Here is an 18,706-nt window from a genome sequence, read left to right as displayed (position 1 = left end):
CTAATTCAGACATATGCTGAGCCAACAAAACCCCTGCAGTGCGATATTCTGTCTCATGTGCAGATTGGCTTGCTCTGTGCTGGAATGCAGGTCTCTGTTATTTTGGCTTCTGTCTATATTCCCCCAAGTTTGACTGTGGGCCATAAAAATATTCCATTTGCAGCCTTTGCATATAATCAGTGTACTAAATGTGCACTATGGCTAACAACAGCTTTGGTGTGGTTTTATTGACAGATGGCCATCTGTCAGCAGTGCTGATTCTATGACCTTAGGCAGTTCATGAGAGGGAGGGCATCTTGGCCATCTTCTGGGCATGGAGTAGGGGTGACTGGATGTGTGTGTGGGAGGTAGTTGTTAAATTCCTGCATTGTGCAGGGGGTTGGACTAGATGACCCTGGTGGTCCCTTCCAACTCTATGATTCTATCATTTTATTGGGGGACACTGCACAGAGGGATTAGTGTTGATGCCTTGTACCCTAGTGCTACAGCCCTGATCAAATCCCCCCCCAAATGCTCTTTCCTCACAGACTATTTTAAACCTCAGTAAAGGTAAAATGCAGTCTGGACTTGAGCCAATATATTCAAGAGGGACAAAGTTTTTTTTTTAATGTAAGAGCATTGAAGGTGGCATGGTAGAGGCATTGTTGTATAAATAATTTTGTCTCACTGTCATCAATGGTCAAAAAGGTTTTATAGTGCTTCAGAGATAATAGAAGTAAAGGTGTGCATGTTGCAAGCAAAGATACCTCTGGAAAACCATCTGTAATGACAGGGGTATTGGCAGAAACCCCCATTGGTGAGTGCATGAAGAGAAGTAGCACCATGGGCAGCAGCCATCTTGAGATAATTTGCAGTGAGCCTTGCACAAGGCAGCAAGCCGAAAAAAGAATAAAAAAGGGTTTTTCGGGAAAAACCCTGTGGAACTCCCCAAAGAGTTCCATGGACCTGTGCCATGATTTTGCAGGTGAATCTTGACACCTGCAAAATGTCATGTTTTTGGCCCAAAGGGGGTTAGGAAGCTACCTAAAGGCAGCTCCGCCCCTGGGAACACCCCCTAAATGCTGGTGCAGCCTCTTATGTCAGGACAACACTGCCGGGGAAACAGCGAAGGCGCCTGAGGCCCACACTTCTGCGCCATTCCTGAGGGACAGCGTAAGTAGCCCTGCCCTGGTGTCCATGCCACTCTGGACAGTCCAGAGTGGCACTTACATCGGCACAGGGGTCATGCTGGTGCCTATGCAGCTCCGCCCCCCCCCCCATTCAGGATTGCACGGTTAGTCTCCCAGGGTATCAGTTTCAAAGTTTCCAGCTGCAAATATTACACCACCTTCAACTGTTTCGGGGGCGGGGGGCGGGGGAATGTCTCCAACCTAAGATATCCACCTTTAACTTTGTAAGACACTAGAGGAGTCCTGGGGAGATGGCTCCTGCAATTTTTTTTGTTGTCCAATGTAGGACTGTTATCAGTTAATGGACTGGATCAAGGGAATCATCAGCAAAAGGTAAGGAAGGTAATGGTTCTTCTCCATCCCCTAGTGGCCAATTCTGATTCCACAGGAAAATTGATTCCTGGGGTTATAGGAGTAGTAGCCGTGCACGTACCAGTGGACTGAAGTGATGTGGTGGAAAGGAGTGAAATTACCCTTACTTCTCCCTTCCCGCTGCAGTCTACTGACCTTTTTGACTATTACATCCCAGGGATTCTGTGACCCTGGGAATCAAGTTTTCCAGACTCACAAATGCCTTGGGCAGATCTGTGTGAGAGGATTGCTGGATTCAACCCCAAATGCCCCGTCACCACATTCATACTGCTATTTTATTACGCCTTTCTTTCCGCTTTATGCACAGCTTAATTAGGAAACATTCTTGAGGTTTATGTTACTTGTTTGGACTATACAAACAAGTAGGTGGAACTGTGTTGAAAAGGCTGAACAGCACTTTTCTATTTTTAATCATGGTATACTGACTGAAGACGAACCATGGTAACATATGAAAATATTCTACTATTGTCATTAAAGCGTCAAAAGCATTAAGCGGCTATGTAAGGTGTTCAGATGAACTGGTGAACTTGTGAACAGCTAACACTGAAGTTATGGCTTCAGAATGCAACACACCTTGCAAAATTTTAAATGGCAGAAATGTGAAATCTTTCTAGGATGATTAACTCCTACTCCCCACCCCAAGGAATTCAGCTTCACGCCAACACCTGTGTAATGTCTATGCTTTTGTGCATTTATCATTCATATACTTCCTCTCATATACCCATTGTAAGAACTTCGTTCCAATAATTCTCACCTAAGTAGTGAAAAAAGCATTACTCTCATGGAGTAATGAGGAATGGGAATTTTTTTTGCAAGCCTCCTATGATCCTGAAAACTTTTTTGTAGCCTCTTTTCACTTGTATATAGCATCTTTTAAGTTTACAAATCACTTTATATGTTCTTAAGTATGGTGGACTAAAGCAAGACTAAAGCTGAACATCAAGAAGGCAAAAGCAATGATTACAGGAGAATTACTCAACTTTGAGGCTGACAATGAGGAAATTGAAATTGTTCAAGACTTTCTATTCCTTGGCTCCATCATCAACCAAAAGGGAGACTGCAGCCAAGAAATCAGAAGGAGATTGAGACTGGGAAGGGCAGCCATGAAGGAGCTAGAAAAGATTCTTAAGTGTAAGGATGTGACACTGGCAACCAATATCAAGTTGATTCATGCCATCATATTCCCTATTACTATGTATGGGTGTGAAAGGTGGACATTGAAGAAAGTTGATAGGAAGAAAGGAGATTCCTTTAAAATGTGGTGTTGGAGGAGAGTGTTACGGATTCCGTGGACTGCCAAAAAAACAAATCAGTGGGTTATAGATCAAATCAAGCCTGAACTGACCCTAGAAGCTAAAATGACTAAACTGAGGCTACCCAACTTTGATCACATTATGAGAAGACAAGAGTCACTGGAAAAGACAGCCATGCTAGGAAACGTTGAAGGCAGCAGGAAAAGTGGAAGACCCAACAAGAGATGGATTGACTCTGTAAGGGAAGCAACAGCTTTCAGTTTGCAAGACCTGAGCAAGGCTGTTAAAGATAGGACATTTTGGATGGCATTGATTGTGGCTGAAATAATGAAATACAGAGTTAAGTGTCATCAGCATACTAATGAAACCCAGCCCCAAAGCTCTGGTTGATTAACCCTTCAGGGACTCTATAAAACAGGTGCTGATCTGTTGACGCTGCCCTTTCTGTCTAATCAGACACCAAAGATTGAAACTACCAAAGGCAACACTTCCAAATCCAGTTCCATCTTCCAACCAATGGATGAGAATGGAGTGATCAGCTGTATGAAAAGGTCCCTGATTGGTCTAAGAATATCAATAGGAACAACTTGAACAACATTAAACAAAGATTATCCACCTGTGCAACTAAAGCAACCTCATTTCCAAGCTCAGGCCAAAAACCAGATTGAATGGGATCTCCTACCCTAGAGAATCCTGGGAATTGTAGATTGGACCAGGTGCTGAGAATTCTTTATTCTAGCCTCTGTTCAGATTAACAGGAAAGAATGAAGAACGGTAGCAAACCAGTTTGAATCTCTGGGCAACCTAGGGTTGTCAGGTGCCCGGTGGTGGCGGGCAAACCCCCAGGCAATTCACCCCTCTGCCCGTCGACCAGCTGAGGGTCAGTGGGCAAACGTGCACACGCACGTACACACCACAGCACGTCACTTCCGGTTTACAACTGGAAGTGCCACCTCGCTAGAGGCCTTATACCACTCAAACTCCCAGTTTGAGTGGTAAAGGGGCACTTGTGATGCGGCACTTCCGGATGTAAACACATTAAAGGGCCTTTTACCACTCAAATTCCCAGTTGTAAACTGGAAGTGACATGCGCGTTGGCGCTTCAGCGCGCATGCACGCTATCCACTCAGCTCTGCCACAAAAGCCTCCCGCCGGAAGAGAGGGGGGACCTGGCAGCCCCAGGGCAACCTTGGCTAGGCTAACAGCTCAGCTTTCCGCTTTCAACTGGAAATAATATTCCTTGCTTCAATATATTTTCTTTCTGGTCACAAAATAAAACAAAGTACTGTGTAAATTTTGTATTGTACCCATTGCAGCCCAGGAACTATTGTAGATGCCAACTTCCCCCTGAAGGTATATATTTAGTCCAGGAGTAAAGAATTTATGTGTGAGACCTGGTTCCCTGAAAAACACCTCAGGGTTGATTTTATGAATTTTTCTTACATGTCCACACAGAGCTTGACATCCTTCCATACAGGAGAGCTTAGCAGTAGAATTTCTGTGTATTTACATAGTCTCCCTTCATGTACTTAATCATGTACTAAAATGGCGTATTAATATATAGGTGAAGAAAAATGAATCTGTGGCAGGGCACACACAATCTGTGCTAAGATCAGATAGATCAATAGAACACCCCCCCTTTAAACCAGGCAGATGTGGTTGTTGCTCATACTTGTTCCACACTCCCCTATGCACACAATTAAACAGATGAAGGTAACTATTAGGAGGCTTCCATCTAGGACCTGCCTCGGGCTCTATGGGACTTTAAGCGGCAGCTGGTAGCTGAGGAAGAAGCTCAGCAGGGAAAAAGAGAGCTCACGGTGCTTTTCAGAAATGGCTATGGAGCAGCAGCTTTTTCAGACAGGAAGACCTCTCTGATCCAGTAAGAGCAAAAAGCAATCGGCAGTCCTTTCTCTTCAGTACCATCCTTAAGTTCCCCCTGCCCCTTTGTTTCCTGAAATGACTGGCTGGAAGAATTTCCCCTCTCCTCCTTACACTGCACAAGTGCATCTGTGTTGCTTTGTAAATAGCCATAAGAACATAAGAAGAACCCTGCTGGATAGGTAGGGTTGCCAGGCCCCTCTTCGCCACTGGCAGGAGATTTTTGGGTGCAGCCTGAGGAGGGCAAGGTTTGGGGAGGGGAGGGACTTCAGTGCTTACAGTCCAATTGCCAAAGTGGCTATTTTCTCCAGGTGAACTGATCTCTATTGGCTGGAGATCAGTTGTAATTCCAGGAGATCTCCAGCCACCACTGGGAGGTTGGCAACCCTACTGCTAGATCAGACCAGTGGTCCATTTAATCCAGCATCCCTGTCTCACAAAGTGGCCAACCAGTTACTCCGGAGAGCCAACAGCAAGGCTTAGGGGCCAAGGCCTTCCCTTGATGTTGCCTCCATCACATACATGGTCTTATTGTCTGAAGCAACACATCAAGTCATGCCTCAGGGCCTTCTGGAAATGAGACCCTAAATGGGAGCACTGCTTGTCTTTGCCTAAAGCCACATCACTCCATCCCTTATCATACAGTGCAACCAAAATGCTTCAGAATCACACCTTCCAACAACTCTCAGCCAGAAACAGAGAGGTGCATGTAAAAACCCTTACCAACAATCACTATGCAAGCCATTCCATGTTTCTACATGTTGTTGAAGGCTCTGCTCCAACTACTGTACACATTCACTCCACTATAGCTTGTTTTAATTTTAAAGCAAAGTGGGTGTTCTTGTTAAGAGGGTTTTTTTTAAAATGCCCAACCACATGTTATTATTAACAGTTAAAAATATATCTCAGCAGCCACAGTGTGTGAAACCGCAGGCTAAGCATGGCATTGGGCCTTAGTATTTGTACATGCATGGATTTATATGCGTATCCACTATAGACATCTACCCCCTACACAGTCTGCTCATAAGAAAGTATCATATTATGCAATGGGCTTACTCATAGGAAAGTGTTTTTAGGATTGCATCCTTAAAGACTCAAGAGAGGAAGCTGAACAATACCAACGGAATTTTGTGAGCCACCCCTAAAAGCAAGCTATAGGACAAGTACCAGACAGTTGGAACTTGCTCTGGTAAATAGGAACAGCTGGACAGTGGTCTTGATATTCCACTTTTCTTTCCATCATGGAACTGAAGAGTTCTAATCTAAGGTTGCCAGCCTCTGGGTGGTGGCTGGAGATCTCCCACAATTAAAACTGATCTCCAGGTGACAGAGATCAGTCCCCTTGGAAAAATGGCCACTTTGGCAATTGGACTCTATGGCATTGAAGTCCCTCCTCTCTCCAAACCCCGCCCTCCTCTGGCTCCACCCCCAAAATCTCCAGGTATTTCCCAACCTGGAGCTGGTAACTCTATTTTTCCACTCGCAACCCCTTTTCGCCCAAGAAATTGTTACACAACCCTGGGTATATTGGTATATAAAATGGGTATACAACTCAAACATTTACTGATAATAAATCATAAAGAAATTTATACTGTTGCCAAATTTTTCACGACCCCCACATTCAGTAACGTGACCCCATATGGGGTTGCGACCCACAGTTTAAGAAGCTTTGTTCTAGTAGTCTAGCATGTACCTACCAAGTATACCTTGAGTATGTACCTACCAAGTATACCTTGAGACCCCTTGAGCATCAGCAATGGAAAAATGCAACCTGCTGCTGCTAGGTAGCTCTTGCAAGATGTCCCTTCCAGCTGCATTAGGCTTATTTGTACAATCTTCGTCCTGAATGGAGCAGCTGCTGCCTGTTAGCTTGCCTTGTAGTGACATATGCTTACCACTAGGGTGTTCTGGGGCTGGTAGGAGCAGTAGTTTCAACTGGATGAGGCAGCTCCTGGCCATGCAGGCCTATGGTCCATCCAACTCTAAGCCCAAGGCTGGGCTATCAAACGTTATCTGGTTGAAAGAGGCAAGTAGCTTTCTGTGAAAAGGGTAAGGTTTGTCATTCTGCTCTGTGAGTGGCATGACGTACTTTTAGTTACATCACATGAATAGGGTTGCAAGGCCTGGTGACCAGTGGGAGACAGTGGGAGCAGGGACATGGGGACCATTGGTGAAGATGTGATGTCATTTCCAGGAAAATCCTAGAAGTGACATCACACCTCTCTAGGAATTGGCAGTTCCTAGAAAGGTGTGACATCACTTCCGGGTTTCCCCCAGAAGTGGTGCGATGCCATAGGCCTGATGGTCATATTTTATTTTATTTTTCTTCTACTGCCCCTTAGAGCTGGGATCAGAGGATCTCCCACACCACTTTGGAATCTGGCCTCCAGAATAACACAGGGCAATGGTTGCTACTGGGTCTCTGGGATTTTGTGCCTCTGAAATGTTATTTATATAAAATGCTTGAGATGTAAAGGGCTGGGCCACCATGGTCAGATAGTAGTTTACTAGCAGAGATTCTTAATGCTGAAAAGATACATCCCAGGAAATCATAGCAGGTACGCAAAAGAATCTGCAGAAGGTTAAAGTCTTTTTTTAAAGATGCGTGAAAGCATCCTTCTAGGTTGCTGAATAATTCTTTATGATGAAGTGGTCCATTTAGCATATACTAGGGCATATCCATTTCTAATATTCACATTTAAAGGGGGTGGGGCAAAGGTATGCCTAGTTTACGCTTCCCCTCTTCAGTCTTTATGACAGCTTTCTAGCCTCCAGGAATAACTTTCTCTTCCTGGCCTTTGGAACATCCAGCAGATGTTTTATTGCACTCATTAAGTGAAGCATTATTTTTGTTAATTTTTGAACATTGGCTTAGCAAATGGGCACACAAGTGCTTGAGGAAAAAGGGTGTTTTCTACTTTCTGTCCTGGAGAGCTAATGCTATCAAATACATACCATTAGTTATTTATGTAGGGTAACCAACTGGAGCCAGAAAATCAAACTTTCATTTGTAATACCCGTCCTGTATATTATACACTGTTTATTAGTTGGTGCTAAATATTAATTAGGTTTTTGGGGAAATTGCAGCAACTAAAACTTGGGAAACCTTCAGGGAACCTTTGGCAGAACCTTTTCCCTATATTGTGTGCAGTTCTGGAGGCCTCACTTCAAAAAGGATGTGGACAGAATGGAGCGGGTGCACAGGAGAGCAACAAGGATGATCAGGGGCCTGGAGACGAAGCCCTACGAGGAAAATCTGAGGGACTTGGAAATGTTTAGTCTAGAGAAGAAGAGGTTGAGGGGGGACATGATTGCTCTCTTTAAGTATTTGAAGGGCTGTCACTTAGAGGAGGGCAGGGAGCTGTTCCTATTTGCAGCAGAGGATAGGACTCACAATAATGGGTTTAAATTATGGGCAGAAAAGTACTGGCTGGATATTAGGATTATTTTTTTTACAGTAAGAGTTGTTCAACAGTGGAATCGGCCACCTAGGGAGGTGGTGAGCTCCCCCTCTCTGGCAGTCTTCAAGCAGCAGCTGGACAAACACTTGCCAGGGATGCTCTAGGCTGATCCTGCATTGAGCAGGGGGTTGGACTAGATGGCCTGCATGGACCCTTCCAACTCTATGATTCTATGAAAATATGTCCAAGTCAACAGAGTGGCAAGATTCGAGTCAGGTAGCACTTAGAGATCAATCAGATTTTCAAGGTACAAGCTTTCGAGAGTCAAAGCTCCCTTCATCCCCTTGTGAGCCTCACATTTTGAGAATTGGGGCCACAGGGGCACTAATGGCAAACATCACCTAGTAGCCATGGGTACCACCCTGGGGACAGTAGGCTGCTCGATATTTTGATTCCTGCAGAAACATCAGATGAAGAATGGCAGTTTCTTCAAAGAAAACCCGTATGTTGTTGGCCAAAAATATAAAAAATACATTTGACATTACTATCCTATTAGACTAATTGTATGCCAAAGCATACTAGGGGAATGCTGGGGCTTGGCTTTGCCAGTAACAATAAGTGGGCACAATCTCCCAGCTATTGCTCCCACAAATACTGCATTTTTCCAGTGGAATTTGTGTAGGAGCAGCATATGTTGGATAGTGCCCAATGTATTCAGAAATGTAAAAAACATGTTTTCTTATGAAAAGTGTTGACAGTTGGTGAAGATCTTTTATTGTGTCTACACCCAGATGCAAATAAAGCTTCCAAAAATATAGCACAGCTTATAGTGTTGCAAAAACCAAGTTTAAGAAACATTGTCTAGAGATCAACAAGGAAAGTTGTACCCTCTTTATCCTTTTAGACCAGGGGTCCTCAAACTTTTTAAACAGGGGGCCAGTTCACTGTCCCTCAAACACTGTTGGGGGCCGGACTATAGTTTGAAAAAAAAATGAACAAATTCCTATTCACACTGCACATATTTTATTTGCAGTGCACAAAAAATAAGAGAAACAAGGCAATATTTAAAATGAAGAACAATTGTAATCAACATAAACTTATAATATTTCAATGGGAAGTATGGGCCTACTTTTGGCTAATGAGATTGTGGCTGTGGCTAATAGGAGTCGGCGCGGCTCTCCTGTCCTCGCGGCTTGTCTCTCTTCCCTCCCGTGGGTAGGGAGCTGGGAGGAAGTGACCGGTCGTCACTTCACATGAACACATGAAGCTGCCTTATATTGAATCAGACCCTTGGTCCATCAAAGTCAGTATTGTCTAAGACCGGCAGCGGCTCTCCAGGGTCTCAGGCAGGGGTCTTTCACATCACCTACTTGCCTGGTCCCTTTAACGGGAGATGCCGGGGATTGAACTGGGGACCTTCTGCACGCCAAGCAGATGCTCTACCACTGAGCCACAGCCTCTCCCCTCTAATACATGAACACATGAAGCTGCCTCATACTGAATTGGACCCTCGGTCCATCAAAGTCGGTATTGTCTACTCAGACCGGCAGCGGCTCTCCAGGGTCTCAGGCAGAGAGGTCTTTCACATCACCTACTTGGGACCTGCTGCATGCCAAGCAGATGCTCGACCACTGAGCCATGATCTAAGGCAGAGGTCTTTCACATCACCTACTTGCCTGGTCCCTTTAATCGGAGATGCCGGGAATTGAACCTCGGACCTTCCGCATGCTGAACAGATGCTCCAGCACTGAGTCAGGGCCCCTCCCCTGATCTCTGTCGTCTGGACATCAGCTGTAATCCCAAGATATCTCACGGCCGCACCTGGAGGGTGGCAACCCTATTTTAACCCCCCCCCATTGCACACAAAGAGCCTCGCCTGATTGCCCCCAGGGATCCCCCCTCCCTCCCTCCCTCTGCCCCCGTCTCACCGAAGTGCCCCCCGCAGTGCTGGCACTGGTCGACCACCCAGCCAGGCTGGCACTGGCCGGTGCCGGGCTGGCAGCGCCCTCCGTTGGCGCAGGGCTTGTCACACTCCTTCGCCTCCATCAAGGCAGCCACCGGAGCCAGCAGGAGGGTGAGGGCGCCCAGCAGGAGCGGGAAGGCGGCGGCCATGATTGCCGCTGTGCTGCCCGTCGTTCGCTGCCGCCTCCGGCAGCATCGCTCCATCACCTCAGCTCAGGCGGCGGCTGCTGTGAGAGGCTTGGCAGTCAGTCTGCTGCTGCTGGCACACGGACGGTGGCCGGCGAGAGCTCCCGCTGTGGTGCGGCCTCCCGGGAGCTACGGTGGCCGGGCAAGCTCATCCCCTACCACGCTAAGCTTCGCTTTCTTTTCCCCCCCACAAAGGGGGGGGGAGAAAAGGTCATCGCTCCACCCCAGCGCGTCCCTCAGGGATCAACACACTTCCTCCCAGCATTACCTTGCGACTGCAATTTTTTAAAGGGGCCAGGTTCAGGACCCTGACGGGCCGTATCCGGCCCGCGGGCCGTAGTTTGAGGACCCCTGTTTTAGACTGTAGGCTGCCAGTCTAAAAAGCAAGGTATAGTAACAAAGATAAATTTAAATAGATATATCTGCAACCACTGGTTGACCTTGAGGCGCTGATGGTATGTCTGTGGATGTTTTTGGAATTACTTTTGATTGGTTCTTTTCATTCTTGGGAGAGTTATCCTTGAAGATAGTGGTGGAGTAGATGATGGTTTGCTCATCAACCTACAGTGTCTTCTGTGAATGATTCTAAAGGATTCCTTCTTGTCCATTTTCCTTTCCAATTTGCATACGGACTTCTGAGTAAGACCATTTGGAGGTTAGGTTTCTGAACTACTAATATGTTGTTGATTGTCAGCTCTACTTGTCATGTTAACTTGACCCAGGACCCAAATTCTTAGGGTTTAATGAGTCTTTCCCTACTAAATTAGTTGAAAGGTTAAGTCAGGTGAGGCAGGATTTCCATTTGCAGACGCTATGCTGATTCTCCCTCAGCAGTCTATTCCTCTATGTGCCTAATAATTCTGTCTTTGATTACAGTTTCTACTCATTTGCCTGGGTCAGATGTCAGGCTAACTGGCCAGTAATTTTTTGGACCCTTTTTAAAAAATCACTGTAACATTTGATACTCTCCAGTCTTCTGGTAGTGATAGATTATATATACGGGTTAGTAGATCAACGATCTTATATGAGAGTTTCCTAAAAACTCTCAGGTGTATGCCATCAGGACCTGGAGACTCATCAATTTTTAATTTCCCTAGTAGGTCTAGAACTTCATGTCTTGTCACCTCAATTTGACTCAGTTCTTCAGACTCCCTTCCTGAAAATAGTACCTGTGGCATGGTTACATGCCCCACACGTTCTACAGTGAACACACAAGCAAAAAATTCATTGAGCTTCTCTGCCATCTCCCCATCTTCCTTTAGCAATCCCTTTATTCCTTTGTCATTCAAACACCCAACTGCTTTTCTGGCTGGTTTCCTGCTCTGGATATATTTAAAGAAATGTTTACTGTTTCTCTTGATGCTTTTAGCAACTTCCTTTGAAGTTCTCTTTTTGCGTGCCTAATCATTGATTTACACTTTTTTTTTTTGCCAGAGCCTGTGGTCCCTTCTGTTCAGTTCATTGCAGCAGACATTCCACTTTTTAAAACAAGACTCTTTACTTTTTATAGCTTTCTTGACTTGCATTGTTAACCATGCAGCCGGCAAGGTAATGTCTCACCTTGTACACATATCAAGGATCCATACACATAAAATGGGACTTTTGTCACTGCTCCAGTTCATTGTCTCCAATCTCATGTGTGACACTCCAATCTATACACTCCAGGAATGGCGTTATGTGCCCTTACCACTCCTGAAGCCCCACATAGATTTATGTTTTTGCCTTCAAGTCTAGCCATCTTTAATCTGCTTAATTTATATTTAATAGTGCATTTTTAAGAATCTGGAAGCAGTTTTAAGAACCTGGCTTTTAAAAACAGCAAATGTTGGCAAGCGTACAGAAAATTTGACTAAACAAAGTGTTAAGTAAGGGGTTTTGTTTGGCTGAAAAATCTCTGGAAGATGAAGACATTTACCAGAACTTGTTCCTTCACTGCCCTTCTCAAAGGTGTTCTTCGAGGGTTGATGTTTTATCGTACTGCCACTGACTGGGCCTCAGAAGCCTGTGCAGTGATGAAATAGCCATGCACATTGCATAGAGTTGCAAGCTTTAGGTTGGGAAATACCTGGAGATTTGGGGAGGGGGGTTGGAGCCTAGAAAAGGCAGGGTTTGAGGAGGGGAAGCACCTCAGCAGGGTATAATGCTATAGACTCCATGCTCCAAAGTAGCCATTTTCTACAGGGGATCCGATCCTGGTCATTGAGATCAATTGTAATAATGGGAGATCTCCCGGTGCTACCTGGAGGTTGGCAACCCTAACATTGCAGATATAAAGATGCATGATTTTACTGTGCTCGAACCTATACCTCAGCCCAGAGTCAAATTTAACCAGAGCTAGTAATGGTGTTTTCTGATTTTTTTGTTTTATTCACGCTTTTCTACAACAAAAAAGATGAATATATCTCCATGTTATTACAGAAACCTCCTCTCTGCCAAGCAATTTGTCAGATCAGATTAAAATGAGATGAGAAACAAGTCTGTTCAAAATCTGGTGGCAATCCGCATTCAGCAATTAGCTCAAAAGACAAATCTTTTAGTCTAACAGTGGTCTGAATCCTTCTGTGTTCCTTATACAAATATGCACATTGTTTACCATGGCTAAATGCAAGCTGTCTGATTGTCTTTTTTGTACAATCCCATTTGAAAATCTTGTGCCTTTGACTGAATTCCTTTTGCAGTGACATGCTAATGAACAATGACAATTTTAGCTGCTTTCTGTTTTGCTTCTGGGACTTGTTTAGGGAAGGAAGGAAGGAAGGAAGGAAGGAAGGAAGGAAGGAAGGAAGGAAGGAAAGAAAGAAAGAAAGAAAGAAAGAAAGTTCTCTGTCCCAAAACGTTTTCCTTCCTGAACTATATAATTTCTTTATTGCCTTAAAAGTGATGCAGGTATCAGCCAAGCATTCAGAGCTCTCTTTCGCTCCCTGAAATGTTTGCTTGGGGCAGTCAGTACATGTTGCTACTGGTCGGACACAAATCACATTGTAGAGACTTATCAAGAATCCAATCTCTCTAGGGGAAGGTAAGCTGCAGTGACAAGCTTGATAGAGCTAGCCCTCTTCAAAGTCTTCCTAGAATAGCAGCCATTCAGCACAAAAGGCGATTTGGGGGAGAAAAGAGACTCCTCTACTGCCCCAACACACACACACACATGTACAATCACACTGCTATTTCAATTCTGGAAGGGTTGCTGAGTTAGTTTACCAAGGCCAACATTAAAAAAAGTCTCATAGTAACATGAAATTGTGAATCAAATTGCATGAGGATGCAATATGCTTTACCTCCAGAAATTAGTATAGTAATAAGAGATTCCCAAACCAGTTAAGTACTATAACACAAATTCATCCTTCTATGGGTCTCATGAATGTGCTTCCATTGGCTCAGTCAGTTGGTTTTGTCGGCAAGGCCAGATTCTCCTTAATTTAAAGAAGGTCCCTCATTTCCAAATGGACCGTCTTTAACAACAATGTCATTGCCCAATAGATAGCAGTAAAAAAAAATTTTTTTAAAAAAAAACACCACTAACTTTACAGAAACTTACTGAAAACAACATTAGAGAAACATCTTAACCCAATATTTGTGCAATTCCGAAATGGCAAGGAAAAAGGGGAGGGTTGGAATGAAAGCCATGCTTGAAAATGAATACAAGTTTAAAGGACAACACAAATTATATACCTACTGTCTTGCCTGAAAAATACTTTCAGGTTATAAGATAATATCCATAAAAACTTGCAGATGCTATTTGTGTGTGCATGTGTGTGTGTGTATGTAACGTCGTAGGCATACTAATAATTTACAAAATCTATATCAACTCTAGTGCAATTTCATTTATGCTTCTTACCCTCAGGGAATCTCCTAATATGCATACAGCGTAAAACTGCAAAAATAACAATAATTTTTAAAAAATAGTCTACTCCCCACTGTTCCCATCCCCTTCAAAATTAAATCTGTAAAAAAAGTGTAGGGAAATAATTGGTATTACCTTGCTGGAGGTGTATGTTTTTTTTAAAGTCCTTTTCTCCACCCTGTAAACCTGGGTTACTTTTTCCAAGATGTTCTACACCACAAACGTCAGACAGTTTTAGTCTAAAGAATCAGAAACAAGGAGGAAAAGGAGTCCAGGGCACCTTTTTTCTTTCTCATCAAACATTCCCGTCGAGCTCCCAGTAGTTTGAAAGACACATTAAACTCCTTCTCCCTCTCCCTCCCTCCCTCTCTTTCTGTCACCACAAACACAGAGCTCCTTACATTGATGTAGCTGCTGACTTAGGCGGTGCACTTTTAAATTTCTATTCCCTCCCACTTTTTTTTTCTTCCTGGTGGGGATTCTGATAGAGGGAGAACTAAATTGGCATGTACTGTTTTTGTCAGAGCCTTATGGAAATCCAAGACTATCTTGACTCTTGTTTTGGCTTATGACTTCAGAGTTTCTTTGTGTGCTCAGTACTGTTGAGGTTGCTACTTTTCTTTCATCATGAGCGAGGGATTTCAAATAGCATATTTATTAGAATCTATTCACCGTTAGCGGACAGACAGCAAAGAGGAAATATAATCAATAGACAGGGAGAGGCATCTTTTGTTCTGTGAATAGCTAGTAGAAGCAGTTGTAGAAAAATGGGGATGTATCTAGCAAAATAAATATAAGATGCACATTTACTTGGGTTAGTAGTAATTGTGATTGGAACTATAGGGATCAGATGGCTGGTAAGGGCCAGGTTCAGGTTTCTGTGTATTGTATAACTGTATAACTTGGCCCCCTTAAACCTTTGGTACAGTCCCTTTCTCCTCTAACCCTTTGGTACAGCCCCTTCTCCATTTGGCCCCTCCCCATTTTCTTTAACCACTCCCTTTTCCATTTTAATTTACATGTCATTTTTATAAGGATTATTGTCTAAGATGAAACACTTTTCAAAGGCTACCATATAGAGATTTGCGATAGAAGGGGCGCAAGAGGCGCCCATTGCTACTCCTTTGATCTGCAAAAAGAATTCCGAGCCGTAACGAAAGATGTTATTTTCCAAAACAATATCAGCTATGTCTAACAGGAAGTGTGTGGGGGTGCTAGGATCTGGACGCCTGTCTAATTCAGTCAATTCATTCGTCTCAAAAGGAACTCCACATTACCACGTGATTATGAAGCAGCAGCCAGAAACCTCCATACAGATCTCAGCATGAGGGGCTATCCAGATCAAGTCTTACGAGATGCTAAACAAAAAGCCGACCTCAGAACACGGGATTCCATGCTTGCTACATCTCATTCCCGCACCAGAGAGGGTATTTTCTGTTCCTTAACCTACAGCCGCCATTCCAATTCCATTCAACGCATCATTCACAATCATTAACACATTCTATCCAGCATCCCAGGATGTGCCTCTCCCCCCACTTTTGGACTCAGAAGGAACACTTCCCTTAGAGATAGGCTGATCTACTCCGATATTTCACCACAACGTCCTTCCCCTGCTGTCACAGGCCATTTTCCATGCGGGTCTTGCTCTTTCTGCCCATTGAGCTTACCACTCAAAGAATTCAGCTCAACCAGTTCAGATTTTAGGTTCAGACTCAATCACTTCTCTAACTGCTCCACAAGCAGATGTGTGTACGGGATCACGTGCAAGTGCCAAAAATTGTACGTGGGCAGCACCTGCCGCCCACTCAAACTTAGGATAGGCGAGCATAAATCCAGAATTAGATCATTGAATTTTGACGCTCCATTGACTTCCCATTTTGTGGAACAAAAACATAATGAAAATGACATCAGATTTTTTGCTATCTGGGTTTACAAGGGGAACTCCTTTGACACTGACAATGTCCAAAAGATCTTGCTCAGGCAAGAGTTACGTTTTATTTACTTGTTTAAATCTTATTTTCCATTTGGGCTTAATAGTGAATTAGATTTTTCCTGCTTCTTGTAAACATTAGAAGATCTTACCTGTCTCTCTGATCAGCTGCACCTGTTTCATAGAGAAACCTTACCTGCTGAGCCTGAAGCCTTATAATTAGCAACACCTGTTGTTGAGCCACCAAAGACAGAGCACTGAGCAACCCTTTGGGAGCAAGTAGTGACAAGCTGAGAATCGCGTCTATTTTCTAGACTTTAAGTATTTGCTTCAACTATTTAAGGTATGCATAAGTATCCATTGTCTTTTAGGAACCTTTATTATTGTTATCAGCTATATTATATTTATTGGTAACGAGATTACTTTTGAGAACGTTTTTTGGAAAACTTTATTACACTCGCAGGAATCTTGCACACGGAGAGCTGAAGAAGCCGCCCCTGGTGGCGACGAAAACGCACAGCATCCGGACGGCGTTCCGACTTCAATCTCCCTTTTTGCCTCCTGTTTTAAAATAAGAGACTTTGATACAGAGTCACTGACTCTGATTTTTAATATACATGAATTGTTTTCTATCACAGTTGGCATATGAAAAAGTGTACATAATATCCTTGTTATAACATTCTTGTTGTTTTTGAAGTAGCTTTGCTACTTTTGTGTATTGTATCCGTTTTTAGAGTTATAAGTTTCCTTTGGCACCATAATAGCACTTGCACTTCTGTACTTGTCAATACATGTGTTTGCATTTAACTGAGAGCCTGTACTATATTTACCTTAGCCAGACTATCTTTAGTACTTGTATATAGTTATCTCAGCACTACCTGGAGGTTGGCAACCCTGTTTGGAGTGCTATTCAATATAATTGGCATCAATTGTGTAAAAGCACTACAGATATGGTTCTGGAGGAGCCTTGGTCTCAGAGTCTCTAGAAAAGTTTCTCTACTCTCATCATTTGAAGTGAGGAGGCCAATTCACATCCCTGCAAAATGCTTAAGCAGCCAAACAATCCCAACATATTGACAATGTTCATTTGGAACCATCAGGTAGAAAGAACATGCATGGCACATGCATGCTATCTGCACTGGCTGTGCTCAGGTGCAGCATTTAGTGGGGGCTGGAGTTGTTCTTCTCTGGTATTTCACACAACATGTGATTATTCCTCAGGGATACCTAAGGTACATTTATATCTAGGAACACCTAATATGTGATTATTATAAGGAATGAAAAGTAACCAGAACAGACATAAAATATCCCTGAGGAGACCCCGGAATTAAAGGTGTAATTTAATGGATTTGAGGGGATCAGTTCCCCCAAAGAAAATGGCATTATACCCCGCTTAGGTCCCTCCCCTTCCCAGTCCTGCCCTCCCCAGGCTCCACCACCAAAATCTCCACGGATTTCCCCTCCTAGAACTAGCAACCCTATATTGTTGCCATAACCATTAAGCCTGTTGGCTTTCCACCTTTACCTGAAGGTTCTGTTTTCTAGAGAGGCTTCTGGTTTCCTTCCTTTTTTTATACTCTGTTTGCTATGTTCACAATGGAGACTCAATCTTGAATTTCAACTCCATATGTTGGGGCTGTCCCCTGTGATTTTGTTATCTATTTGCCCTCGGGCCACAACGCTTTCTCTAGATAGAACATTGGGGGCCTTAGATCATCAGCTGGCCCTTGCTAGGGCTTGTAAAATGTGCTGAATGCTTTGATATTGTTCCTTCTTCTACACTTCCATCTTATTTCTATCAATTTATTATCCCTAAATAATGGAGGATTTTTCTTTCGGCTAGTTTAAATGCTTTTACCTCCTCTATTTTGCTGGGTAGATTCCAAGGATCAGCTTTTTACATAGACTGTCCTTGGGATCTGGTGCAATTGAAATGCTGGCTCATATTTTCTTTGTTTGCATGCTGGTGGCCCTGTCGAGAGAGTTCTGGATTCAGCCAATAATTGCTACTAGGGTTGCCAACCTCCAGGTACTAGCTGGAGATCTCCTGCGATTACAACTGATCTCCAGCCGATAGAGATCAGTTCACTGGGAGAAAATGGCTGTTTTGGCAATTGGAGTCTATGGCATTGAAGTCCCTCCCCTCCCCAAACCCCACCCTTCTCAGGCTCTGCCCCAAAAACCTCCTACCGGTGGCAAAGAGGGACTTGGAAACCCTAATTGCTACTGGTGCTTCTTCCTCTTCCCCAGATTTTTTTTGGGGGGGCTAGCTGATATTGATTTTGGTATAATGCTGACAGTGGCAAAAGTTTGGGCTGTAGTGGCTGCAATACAAAGGTGGAATTAGAGAGCAGTATCAGTGTGATTTATGTTGTCCCAGACTTTTGGGTCATCGGATTATTTGAAATAAAATTACGTAAATAACCCTCCATTTTGTAAGGCTTTGGGTTCATGACCAGTCTGTGTTTGCCAGTCATGTGCGGCTCTTGGGCCATTTGCAGAATAATAGGTGGCGACTTGGCTGAAGAATAGGTATCAACAGAAATGCCAAAGCGCATCATGTCAGAGAACCATTCTCTGGCAGCATGATAAGCTCAGGGACACATTGCCCGGTACAATGGAGGCCCAGAGATAAACTGACTCAATTACACACTGAAGGCTCTTAGACTATTGTTCAAGGGCTTTTGCTTTAATCAGGTGCTCTTTTG

At 43.8% G+C, this 18,706-nt stretch overlaps 1 protein-coding gene across 1 annotated transcript in view; it reads right to left on the bottom strand.

Annotated features, from left to right (window-relative positions):
* VIT (vitrin) overlaps positions 1–14,417 on the bottom strand; it is a 59,312-nt gene extending 44,895 nt beyond the window's left edge. Inside the window, exon 1 of the mRNA XM_056852610.1 lies at positions 14,204–14,417. The gene's annotated coding sequence lies outside the window, so the exon portion shown is untranslated. The remainder of the gene's footprint in view (positions 1–14,203) is intronic.
* Positions 14,418–18,706: the final 4,289 nt, after the last annotated feature.

This window comes from Euleptes europaea, chromosome 7 (genome assembly GCF_029931775.1).
Source record: "Euleptes europaea isolate rEulEur1 chromosome 7, rEulEur1.hap1, whole genome shotgun sequence".
NCBI classification, from domain to species: domain Eukaryota; kingdom Metazoa; phylum Chordata; class Lepidosauria; order Squamata; family Sphaerodactylidae; genus Euleptes; species Euleptes europaea.
The sequence above is the reverse complement of the archived record's forward strand: the minus strand, read 5'-3'. Positions and strand labels throughout refer to the sequence as shown.